Source organism: Macaca thibetana, chromosome 8 (assembly GCF_024542745.1).
Source record: "Macaca thibetana thibetana isolate TM-01 chromosome 8, ASM2454274v1, whole genome shotgun sequence".
Lineage (NCBI taxonomy): Eukaryota > Metazoa > Chordata > Mammalia > Primates > Cercopithecidae > Macaca > Macaca thibetana.
Genome location: NC_065585.1, coordinates 113,265,936 through 113,278,725, shown reverse-complemented (window position 1 = coordinate 113,278,725; position 12,790 = coordinate 113,265,936). Strand labels below are relative to the sequence as shown.

The 12,790-nt window shown below is 42.9% G+C and overlaps 1 protein-coding gene and 1 pseudogene across 1 annotated transcript in view; one reads left to right on the top strand and one right to left on the bottom strand.

Annotated features, from left to right (window-relative positions):
• SMIM18 (small integral membrane protein 18) overlaps positions 1-12,790 on the top strand; it is a 577,762-nt gene that overhangs the window by 162,466 nt on the left and 402,506 nt on the right. The window lies entirely within an intron of this gene.
• Positions 4,823-5,431, bottom strand: LOC126961815 (transgelin-2-like; annotated as a pseudogene).

Sequence of the window (12,790 nt, the reverse complement as noted above, 5' to 3'; positions counted from 1 at the left end):
AGGGAGAGCCCCATGGAGAAAGGATCTGAGGCCCCCAACCACCAGCCAGCACCAACTTGCCAGCCATGTGAACCACACTGAAAGTGAATCCTCCAGCCCCAGTGAGGCCTGCAGATAACTGCAGTCCCAGCCGACATACGACTCCAACCTAATGAGCGACTCTGAGCCAGAACCACCAACTCAGCTGCTCTTGAATTCCTGACCAATAGAAACTGTGAGATAATAAATAAGTACTATTACTTTGAAAAAATTTCTTGAGCTATACACTGAAGATTTGGGTACTTCAGCATATATGTTATACTTCAATAAAAAATTATAGAATTTAATGATTATTTAATGCAGAAAATAAATGTAATGTCATAATTGTTATATAAAAGATAAATAAAATAAAGCTAATTTATGAAAGGTACTTTAATATAAAAATGTTTGGCCACTACAACTCCAGAAGACCCAAGAAGTAGCTTAAGGCTCACATCTTAAAAATCATCTTCAGCTGGGCGCAGTGGCTCAAGCCTGTAATCCCAGCACTTTGGGAGGCCAAGGCGGGTGGATCACCTGAGGTCAGGAATTTGAGACCGGCCTGGCCAACATGGCAAAATCCCATCTCTACTAAAAATAACAAAAATTAGCTGGGCGTGATGGTGGTCATCTGTAATCCCAGCGACTTGGGAGGCTGAGGCAGGAGAATCACTTGAACCCAGGAGGGGGAGGTTGCAGTGAGCTGAGATTGCACCATTTTACTCCAGCCTGGGCAATAGGAGTGAAACTCTGTCTCCAAAAAAAAAAAAAAAAATCTTCATATGTGTGCTTTATGGTACTAATGCAGGCTGAGACAAGTGTATTGAACTGGTGACTTGACTACTATAAGCAGTGCTGCCATTAGTGACTTGATTTTCCAAAACAGTAAATGTGGCAGATTATATTTTCCACAAATGGTCACACAAGCATTTCTGGTCCCATCTACTCTTCCAGAGCCTTGCCACTCCCCACTTGAAATTGGGTGGACTTGTGTGACTACCTAAACAAAATAAAAGACTAGGTCAAAAAAGGTCATATGGTGCCAGTAAACTTTCGGTGTCCTTTAGGGACCCCAGACATTACACTTACTAGACAAAGACTTTAAATCAGCTGTTAAAAATATGTTCAAAGAACTAATATGTTTAAAGAACTAAAGGAAAGCATAAGAACAATGTGCACCATATGTACATCAATTATCATATAGAAATTATATTAAAAAAAAGAACCAGATAGAAATTCTGAAGTTGAAAAGTACAAAACCTGAAATAAAAAATTCATTAGAGGGGTACAACAGCAAACTTGAAGACAGGTCAACTGAGATCATCCAATCTGAGGAATAGAAGGAAAATAAATGGATAAAAATAAACAAGAGACTCAGATCCTTGAGCCACCATCAAGCATATCAGCCTATATATAATGGGAGTCCCAGAAGAGAGGAGAGAGAGAATGGGGCATAATTCATATGTCAAATAATAATGACCTACAACTTCACAAATTTGATGAAAAACGTTAATATACACATCCAGAACCTCACCAAACTCCAAGTAAGATAAACTCAAAGAGATCAACACCTAAAAACATCCTAATCCAACTGCTGAAGGCAAGGACAAAGAATCTTGAAAGCAGCAAGAGAGAAGTGCCTTGTCACATACAGTAAGGCCTCAATAAGATTAACAGAGAATCTCTCATCAGAAATCATGGAGATCAGAAGTCACTGGGGTGACATATGAAGTGCCGAAATTAAAAAGTACTGTCAGTCAAAAATTCTATATCCAGTAAAGCTATCCTTTAAAGGTGAAGGAGAAATAAAGACATTCACTGGTTAAACACAGAAAACTGTGGGTCAGGCATGGTGGCTCATGCCCGTAATCTCAACACTTTGGAAGGATGAGGCAGGGTGATCACTTGAGCACTAGAGTTTGAAGTTGCAGTGAACTATGATTACACCACTGCACTCCAGCCTGGGTGACTGAGACCTTGAACAAATAAAAGGAAATAGACGGTAATTCTGACCCACACAAAGGAATAAAGCACTAGTAATGGTACCTCCTATATAGGTAAATGTAAAAGACATAAATGATTTTTGTATGTGTATAAGTCTTTCCTTCTTCTACCTGATTTAAAAGATAACTGAATAAGCAATAATTATAAAACTGTATTGGGCTTATTTTGTATGACTGTAATAACACAAACTAGTGGTGAAGTAATAGAACTATATAGGAACAAAGCTCTTGTATATTATTGAAATTAAGTTGGTATTAATTTAAAGTAGATGGTTATAACTTAAGATGTTAACTGTAATCACAAGGGCAACAGAGAACATAAATAGAAAATATAGTAAGAGAAATGATAAGAGCTGAGTGTGGTGGCAAACACTTATAGTCCCAGCTACTTGGAAGGCTGAGGTGGGAGGATTGTTTGCGCCCAGGAGTTCAAGTTTAACCTGGGCAACATAGCAAGATCCCATCTCTAGAAAAAAAGAAAGGTGGGAGGCTGAGGCGGGTGGATCATGAGGTCAGGAGTTTGAGACCAACATAGTGAAACTGAAACCCCATAGTGAAACGGAAACCCCAAAAATACAAAAATTAGTCAGGCCTGGTGGCACACGCCTGTAATCCTAGCTACTAAGGAGGTTGAGGCAGGAGAATCGCTTGAACCTTGAGGCGGAGGTTGCGGTAAGCCGAGATTGTGATCTTACACTCCAGCCTGGGCGACAGAGCAAGACTCTGTCAAAAAAAAAAAAAAAAAGGAAAGAAAAAATAAATGACAAGAGAATTAAAATGGTACATGAGAAAATATCTAACACAAAAGAGGGCAGTAATAAAGGAATAGAGGAACAATAAAATGCCATAAGACATAGAAAACAAATAGCAAAATGGCAGATAAAAATCCTACAATAATTACATTAAATATAAATTGATTAAACACTTCAATCAAAGGGTAATATTGAGAGAAGGATAAAAAACACATGATCAAACTATATGCTGTCTAGGGGAGACTCACTTTATTTTTTATTTTTTGTATTTTTGAGTGGAGTTTCACTCTTGTTGCCCAGGCTGCAGTCTTGCCTCAGCCTCTCAAGTAGCTGGGATTACAGACGCTGCTACCATGCCTGGCTAAGGTTTGTATTTTTTTAGTAGAGACGGGATTTCACCATGTTGACCAGGCTGGTCTTGTACTCCTGACCTCAGGTAATCCGCCCACCTCAGCCTCCCAAAGTGCTGGGATTACAGGCGTGAGCCACTGCACCTGGCCTGGGGTTCTTTATTCCTCAAGCCCCAGACCACGGTAGGCAGCCCTCCTTCCTCTGTTCTGTCACCCCCACTCCCTAGCCACAGTGAGGGGAATGGAAAATGAGAAGCCAGGAGGACCTCTACCAGGGAAGGCTACCCTAGATGTGTGGTGAGCACGGTGCAGCAGCGGCTGGGGTAGCAGCTGCCACAGGCCCCTCCCTATAAATTAAGTCCCTGTAGCCACAGCTGTGGGAGAAGTAAAACTGCCTTTGCAAAATTATAACTGAGACAGTGAAAGAGATCTAACCTAACCGACTCCATACTGGTTCTACCTTTAAGCTGTCCTTGTTCCTTCCTGGGCCAAGGCTGAACTAACTTTGAGAGGAACTTAGTTTATAGCTTAAAACAAAGATGATAACAGCCTTTTCCCAAAACAAACCTCCTTCTTGCCTGGGGACTAGACTGCCTTTATAGGACGAACAAATTAGCCACGAGATTAGAAGTTATGGTTTAGGAGTCCTGCAGCTGGAGGCTACAAGAGTCTGACCCTCCCTAAACTGCTCCTAAAATCAGTGCTTGAGATATTTTGCAGACCCTGCACTTGATGGATCAGCTGGCACCACCCAGATCCATAAACTGGCTCATCCGATCTCGTGGCCTCCACCTAGGAACTGACTCAGCACAAGATGACAACGTCAACTCCCTATGATTTCATCTCTGACCGGACCGATCGGCACTCACAGCTCACTGGCTTCCCCGCTCCCGGTAAGTTGTCCTTAAAAACTCTGATGCCAGGCCTGGCGCAGTGGCCGATGCCTGTAATCCCAGCACTTTGGGAGGCTGAGGCAGGCGGATCACTTGAGGTCAGGAGTTCGAGACCAACCTGGCCAACATGGTGAAACCCTGTCTCTACTAAAAATACAAAAACTAGCCTGGCATGGTGGCGGGCACCTGTAATTCCAGCTACTTGGGTGACTGAGGCACAAGAATCAAGTGACAATCACTTGAACCTGTGAGGCGGAGGTTACCTGAGACTGAGTTTCCCCATCTCTACTAAAAATACAGAGACATGGGCATGATGTCACGTGCCTGTAATCCCAGCTACTTGGGAGGCTGAGGCAGGAGAATCACTTGAACCTGGGAGGCAGAGGTTGCAGTGACCCGAGATCATGCCACTGCACTCCAGCCTGGGTGACAGAGCGAGACTCCATCTCAAAAACAAAAGGTGCAAAACTTTCAATTTCTTTAGGATTGGGAGGGCCTGGGGAAAAAAAAAAAAAAAGATCTAGCTATGTTGATAGAGATTATTTACAGATGCAAAATTTCCCCCCAAAAGGACAGCTTTGCAGGGCCATATGAAGATATGGCAGAGAAACATGTCTTGGGGTAAAATATTTTGATTTCCTTCCTTGTCGCGTAATGTTATTCCAGAGTCAGATTGGAAAGTAAGTCACAATATACAGGGTTAAATAAAACCCATCTGATGAGAATTTGTGGTTTGTAGGGCATGACTCCCCAGATAGGAATTTGAGCAAGATTTAAAAAAAAAAAATCAGAGCTTAGTCCTCAGATCAGAGGATCTAGCGTGACATCCCATAGCCGATCATGCCAGCCTGAGATACCCCGCGGTTGGTGCCCATCTGTACCCCAATCATGTTCCTGCCCTCTTGTAGCTGGTTGTCTGAGAAGTTCCAAGGATTCTCCTTGGGTTTCTTAGGGAACCATATGGGAGCCCCAGAGAACAGCCCATCGTCCTGGGCTACTGGCAGCCCACCTAGGTTCATCAGGATCTATTGTACACAGGGCATGTCCTTTCCTCCCCGGGGGTGCACAGTTTGGAAGACGTCGGTGGTGTTAATGCCGTAGCGCTCAGCTGCTTGCAGGCACTGAGATAATCTGCTCCATCTGCTTTAAGGCCATGGTGGAGGCCCGGGTCTTCTTTACTGGGGCCTGCCCCTCGGGGCGCAGTGCGTTAATGAGCTCACATAGCTCTGTGCCCTCCTTGAGGAAATTCTGGAAGTTCTCGTATCCAGGCTGGGGCCAGCCCACATGCTTTTGGCACTGGGTGGTGATCCATTGATCTGCTCCAGGTCTGTGTCATATGGATTCTCAATTTTCTGCTGCACCTCCTGGCTCAGGCCACATGCAGGTACCCTGTTGGCCATTCCAATGGGTGGTGGCAGCTGTGGGGAGCATTCATGCAGGCTGGAGTGCCATGCACTCAAGGCAGGGGCTGTAGCAGCTAATGATATTATTAATATATTGGTGTACGTCTCCTGTTTTGTTTTCTGTTGGTTCTCCCCTGCTTTTGTCTTTATGGATTTTTTTTTTCTGTCTTCCTGTGGGTTATTTGAACATTTTTCAGATTTCCTTTTTTTTTTAAATTATAGTGTTTTTAAGTATATCTCTTTGATTAGGTTTTAGTGGCTGCTGTAGGTAGTTTATATATTAGGTTGGTGCAAAAGTAATTGCGGTTTTTGCCATCACTTTTTTTTTTTTTCATTCTACAAAGCATAACTTTATTTTCAGAAAGGAAAGGACACCAAAAATAGGACTGTCCTGTGCAGATGTCCAAGAGCCTTAGTGTGGGGACCAAATGTCCCCCGGCCATTGGAAAGACAGATCTTGTAAGTCGCATTCATCCAGTCACTCACCCATTCATTTCTACTGAGACAGGCAAGGATAGAAGTTCCTGCCATCGTGTTCTGATGAAGGGCATATTTGCCATTACCTTCAATGGCAAAAACTGCAATTACTTTTGCACCAACCTAATACATACTTGATCGTCATTTTATTACATTAGTATATAAAAAATAGGTTTTTTTGTTTTGTTTTGTTTGTTTTTTTGAGACAGAGCCTGGAGCGCAGTGGTGCGATCTCGGCTCACCGCACCTTCCACCTCCCGGGTTCAAGCGATTCTCCTGCCTCAGCCTTCCAAGTAGCTGGGATTACAGGCATGCGCCACTGTGCCTAGCTAATTTTTTTTTGGTATTTTTAATAGAGATGGGGTATCACCATGTTGGTCAGGGTGGTCTGGAACTCCTGAACCAAATGATCCACCTGCCCCAGCCTCCAAAAGTGCTGGGATTACAGGTGTAAGCCACTGCACCTGGCCAAAACCAGTTTTATTCAGAAACTTTTTTAAAACAAAAATTCCTTCTTAAAAATAACAACAGAGAGTCAGAACAAATGGTATACTGGATCAGATGCTGGAAAAACAGGAGTTAGGAAAAGTAACCTGGACATTCTTAGCCCTTTGCCTGCCGTTTCTCAGCTCCAAATCTGCCTGTGCATGCTCCTCTCTTTTATGCTGTGTCTGGGATGCTGCACTGTTCCTTTAACAGATTTCTTTGCTAGCTGCATTTCTGCAAAGCTCTGTCAATAGTGGGCACTAGAGGAAAATTGGAAGGTAACAGAAAAGAAGAAGGGACTTTCTTCCAACTTGCTCTTTCTGCCAGTGTTACCCCCAAAACAACACTTTACTTTACAAATAGTTGGCTCCAGCTTCCAGCTACTTTAAGTGCTCCTTGAGAACCAACCTCATTGAGCCCTCTCAGAAATATCAATAGCAGCTGAGTGATGCTTTCTCTTCATAGACGCTCCTCCGAGTTTCTAGGCAGTGGTGACTCCCAACCTCTTCCCTTTAGTTATTCCAGCACTACAAGAATTAGTTGCTCTCTGTAGCCCTCTAGGATACCTCAGTATTGCTTTCTGCTCGTTCAGCTTTCTGACACCTGAAACAAATCCTCTATATTAAATCCCTGATAAGGTTTGGATCTGTGTCCCTACCCAAATCTCATCTCGAAATCTCAAATTGTAATCCCCACACGTCAAGGAAGGGCCCTGTAATCCCCACGTGTTGGGGAAGGGAAGTGATTAGATTTTGCTGTTCTAGCGACAGTGAGTGAGTCCCATAAGATCTGATGGTTTTCAAAAGTGGCAGTTTTTGTCCTGCACTCTCCCTTCTCTCTCCTGCCGCCCTGTGAAGAAGGTCCTTGCCTCCCCTTCGCCTTCCGCCATGATAGTAAGTTTCCTGAGGCCTCCCCAGCACTGTGGAACGGTGAGTCAATTAAACCTCTTTCCTTTATAAATTACCCAGTCTCAGGTATTTATTTATAGCAGTGTGAGAACAGGATAATACAATCCCTTCTGTGATTTCTGTTTTTCTAATTGGACCCTGACTGATGACACAGGGGAAGGGAAAGGGCAGGGAACTATATATATCTGTATATATAGATATATGAAGTATATAGATATATGGATTTTATGTATAGATGAAGATTTTATATATCTATATATGTCTTCTGTGTACCAAGTATACAAATAATAAATATCAATAATTTTATATGTTACTAGTTATAGCTGTGATTTATTGAGGACCTAGTCTATTACTCTTTGCCTGACTGCTTTCTTCTCATGTTGTAAGTTTCTGCTTGAATTTAGTCTCAGAGAGGTTTTCCCTGATTACCTTATCAAAAGCAACTGCTGTTCCCTGTTATTCTCTGCTTCAGCTCATAAACCTTGTCCTTTATAGTACACAAAACAAAGCACAGTCGTTTGATTTTTCTGGTCTTTCTTCCCCACTAGAATGTGAGCTCCATGAGAGGGAGGCCCTTGTTGGTCTTGTTCACTGCTGTCTCCCTAAAGCCTAGCATAGTGTTCGGCTCATAGTAGGTATATGGGAGTATTTTTAAAAGTATTTTAAAAATACTTTTATAATATATAAAATCCATTATATATTCTTGCTTAACGAGTCATGCTAAAATGTAGTGGCTTGAAACGAAACAGTAATTTCTCATGATTTTGTGGTCTGGCTGCGTGGTTCAACTCACCATAATGTAGAATCAGTGGGAGCCCTGAGCTTGCTTTCCTGGGCTCACTGAAGAAGCTGTGTTCAGCTGGTGGGTTGGCTGGAACTGGAAGGTCCCAGAGGGCCTCACTTGGTGGGGACAGCTGGAAGATTGGGGCCTCTCTCTTTACGTAGGGTAGCCCAAATTTCTTTACATGGCATCTGAGTTCCAAGAGTGTAAGCCTCAATGTGCACAATTTTTTTTTTTCTTTTTTTGAGACAGAGTCTGGCTCTGTCACCCAGGCTGGAATGCAGTGGCACGATCTTGGCTCACTGCAACCTCTGTCTCCTGGGTTCAAGCGATTCTCCTGCCTCAGCCTCCCAAGTAGCTGGGACTTGAGGCACCCGCCACCATGCCCAGCTAATTTTTGCATTTTTAGTAGAGACGGGGTTTCACCGTGTTGGTCAGGCTGAATGTGCAAATATTTATTGAGCCTCTGCTTGGGTCACAGTTATGTCTCATTAGCCAACAAGTCATATGACCAAGCCCAGAGTCAATATGGGAGGAGGCTACCCAAGGGTATGAATACCAGGAATATCAGTAGGTCTGATTCAATGGGAGCCATCAGTACAACAGTATATAATTTTGTATACATTATTGCTAATACTGACAGCAGCCTGCTACATAGTTGCTATTTCTTTTTTTTTTTTTTTTTTAGACGAAGTCTTGCTCTGTTGCCCAGGTTGGAGTACAGTGACACGATCTCAGCTCACTGCAACCTATAACCTCCTGGGTTCCAGTGATTCTCCTGCTTCAGCCTCCTGAGTAGCTAGAATTACAGGCGTGCACCACCACGCCCAGCTAATTTTTGTATTTTTGGTAGAGATAGGGTTTCACCATGTCAGCCAGACTGGTCTCGAACTCATGGCCTCAAGTGATCCCCGCTGCCCTGGCCTCCCAAAGTGCTGGGATTACAGGTGTGAGTCACCACACCCAGCCTATTGTCTTTTTTTTTTTTTTTTTTTTTTTTTGAGACACATTCTTGCTCTGTCACCCAGGCTGGAGTGCAGTGGCGCGATCTTGGCTCACTGCAAGCTCCGCCTCCCAGGTTCACGCCATTCTCTGGCCTCAGCCTCCTAAGTAGCTAGGACTACAGGCACCCGCTACCACACCTGGCTTTTTTTTTTTTTTTTTTTTTTTTTTTTTGGTATTTTTAGTAGAGATGGGGTTTCACCGTGTTAGCCAGGATGGTCTCGATCTCCCAATCTTGTGATCTGCCCGCCTCGGCCTCCCAAAGTGCTGGGATTACAGGTGTGAGCCACCGTGCCCGGCATCTGTCATCTCTTTTAACCCAGCAGTCCCCAACATTTTTGGCACCAGGGATCCATTTCATGGAAGACAATTTTTCCATGGACCGGGGGTGGCAAGGATGGTTTCAGGATGATTCAACCGCATTACATTTATTGTGCACTTTATTTATAATATTTTTACCTTGGAACATATAATAATTATACAACTCACCATAATGTAGAATCAGTGGGAGCCCTGAGCTTGCTTTCCTGCAACTAGACAGTCCCATCTGGGGATGAGGGGAGACAGTGACAGATCATCCAGCATTAGATACTCATAAGAGGTGCATAACCTAGATCCCTTCCATGTGCAGTTCACAATAGGGTTCATGTTTCTATGAGAATCTAATGCCACCACTGATCTGACAGGTGGATGGAGCTCAGGCAGTGATGTCATGGGGAGCAGCTGTAAATACAGATGAAGCTTCTCTTGCTTGCCACTTCCCTCTTGCTGTGTGGCCCAGTTCTTAACAGGCCATGGACCGGCACCAGTCCATGGCCCAGGGGTTGGGGACCAGCACCAGTCCACGGCCCAGGGATTGGGGACTCCTGTTTTAACAGACTAAGACTCTAAGATCCACAGAAGTCAAGTAACTTGTCCAAAGGTCATAGCAATTAAGTGGCAGAAAATTCTAATTTTGATTGCAAATTCTGTGACCTCTCACCATATCACAGTCTTCTGGGAAAACAAGGTAGAAAAAAGATGACAACTCAGGAGAGAACTTCAACCTATGTTTTCATTTGAATGGAAAACACAATAGGTTTTATTTTCTTTTGCATGTAGTGGAGAAGATGAGTGAGCCATATGATATGGGCTAAAGTGATTTTAAAATACCTCAATTGTCACTTCATTAGCCAAGCTGGCTCATGCTGTCACTGGAAGTTCTATGGTTTCTCAGCTGTAGTCACACAATATTTCATACGTAATTCTCAGTCATAGCTCTTACCTGTGTACTATTTGTGGTTCACGGTTTATTAGGAGCTCTTCCTGGTCTGGATTCACATTGTATATTGTCTGAGGTACAGCAGGTTCTCAACAAATGTCTGTTAAATGAATGAATTAGCAGAGGTCAAGGAGGCCAAAGATGAAGTTTTCCACTGTTTGCCAGGGACCCTGAGGAGAATCAATAAATAACTAGGGAGTAAAGCATTAAATGGAATGAACAATGAATTGTGTATTTGCTATGGTTTGAATGTCCCTGCCAAAACTCATGTTGAAAATTAATTGCCAGCTGGACGCAGTGGCTCACTCCTGTCATTTCAACACATTGGAGGCTGAGACAGGAGGATTGCTTGAACCCAGGAGTTTGAGATCTGTGTGGGTAGTATAGCAAGACCTGTCTCTATTTTTTTAAAAGAGAAAATTAATTGCCATTGTAACAGTATTTAGAGGTGACACCTTTACAGGGTGATTAGATCATGAATGGATTAATGGTGTTATCATGGGAGTGGGTAAGTTATCTCAGGAGTAGACTTCTGATAAAAAGATAAGTTTGGCCCCTATTCTCTGTCTCACGTGCTCAATTTTGCCTTCTGCTTTTCACCATGGGATGGCCCTCACCAGATGCCAGTGCCATGCTTTTAGACTTTCCAGTCTCCAGAAACATGAGCCAAATAAATTTTTGTTATTTGTAAACCACCCAGTCTGTGGTATTCTGTTACAGCAGCAGAAAATGGACCAAGTATTATTTGAAGAACAAGAAGTAGTTCATGGAAGCAGACATTTTGGTTAAACAAATAGGTGAGGCCAGATATGGTGGCTTATACCTGTAATCCCAGCATTTGGGAGGTCAAAGCAAAAAGACCACTTGAGGCCAGAAGTTTAAGCCCAGCCTAGGCAACATATTGAGATCCTGTATCTACAACTACAACAACAACAAAAGTCAAAACTTCTTAACAAAACTAGCTTAAAATTGACTTGTGCTTTTAATATCTTTGTCAATTTTTAATTTAGAAAATTTCTATTTCAACCAATTCTGCTTGTTTTTTTTTGTTGGTTTTTTCTTCTTTTTTTATTTTTTATTTTTTATTTTATTTTATTTTTTTTTTGAGACGGAGTCTCGCTCTGTCACCCAGGCTGGAGTGCAGTGGCCGGATCTCAGCTCACTGCAAGCTCCGCCTCCCGGGTTCACGCCATTCTCCTGCCTCAGCCTCCCGAGTAGCTGGGACTATAGGCGCCCGCCACCTCGCCCGGCTAGTTTTTTGTATTTTTTAGTAGAGACGGGGTTTCACCGTGTTAGCCAGGATGGTCTCGATCTCCTGACCTCGTGATCCGCCCATCTCGGCCTCCCAAAGTGCTGGGATTACAGGCGTGAGCCACTGCGCCCGGCCCTCTTCTTTTTTTAATCAACAATTTTGAAAGTCCACAGGGAAGTTTCACACCCCATAGCCTTTTTTCCACTTGCTTGGTCTACCCCTTTCAGCATTGATGTCAAGAATTTAAATTTTTTCTACAATTGGAAGGAAATTTCCTTGAAGAAACTTTGTTGAAAACCACTGGAGTTGACAGGTGTTGTCGCTGGAGATATTGAACTACAGAGGGTTCTGACTCTGGTGATACTGTGCACAGTGGCAGATAGGAAAGAAGCAAACATTAAATTTAAAAATTAACTTTAAAAATGTAACAGAAATTCCCAGCACTTTGGGAGGCCGAGGTGTGCAGATCGCTTGAGCTCAGGAATTTGAGACCAGCCTGGGCAACATGGCAAAACCCTGTCTTTACAAAAAATAATAGTAATAAAAAACAAACAAAAATTTAACAGAAATTTGCACACTGAATGTGGCATCTCCAGCTATTTGTAAATGGTATATTTAGGAAATGTTGATGTTTTCTATGTTAAAAAATATGAACCTTCATCAGAAAGGGCAGATTTTTTTTTGACTATTTCTAAAAACACAGATTTAAAGTGGGAATTTAACATCCATATAAAATATAGAAAGAAGAGAGGTGTATTTCAAACCATTTCTTACCTTTTAAAAAATTTTTTTGAGACAGGGTCTTGCTCCGTTGCCCAGGCTGGAGTGCAGTGGTGTGATCTCAGCTAACTACAGCCTTGACCTCCCGACCTCAAGACATCCTCCCACCTCAGCGTCCTAGGTAAATGGGACTACAGGCACAGGCTACCATGCCTAATTTTTGTATTTTTCCTAGAGACAGGGTTTCACCATGTTGCCCAGGCTGATCTTGAACTCCTGGGCTCAAGCGATCCATCTACCTTGGCCTCCCAAAGTGCTAGGATTATAGGCATGAGCTGCTGCACCCAGCTAAACTATTTCTCATTAATTCAGTGTTACAGAAACCACAGGCAATACTATAAAGTCCATGCCACGTGTGCTAATTCACAAGTGGACAGCATCATTCCCTTAGTTTCCCCAGCTGCTGTTTAAAGTAAAGCTGGTA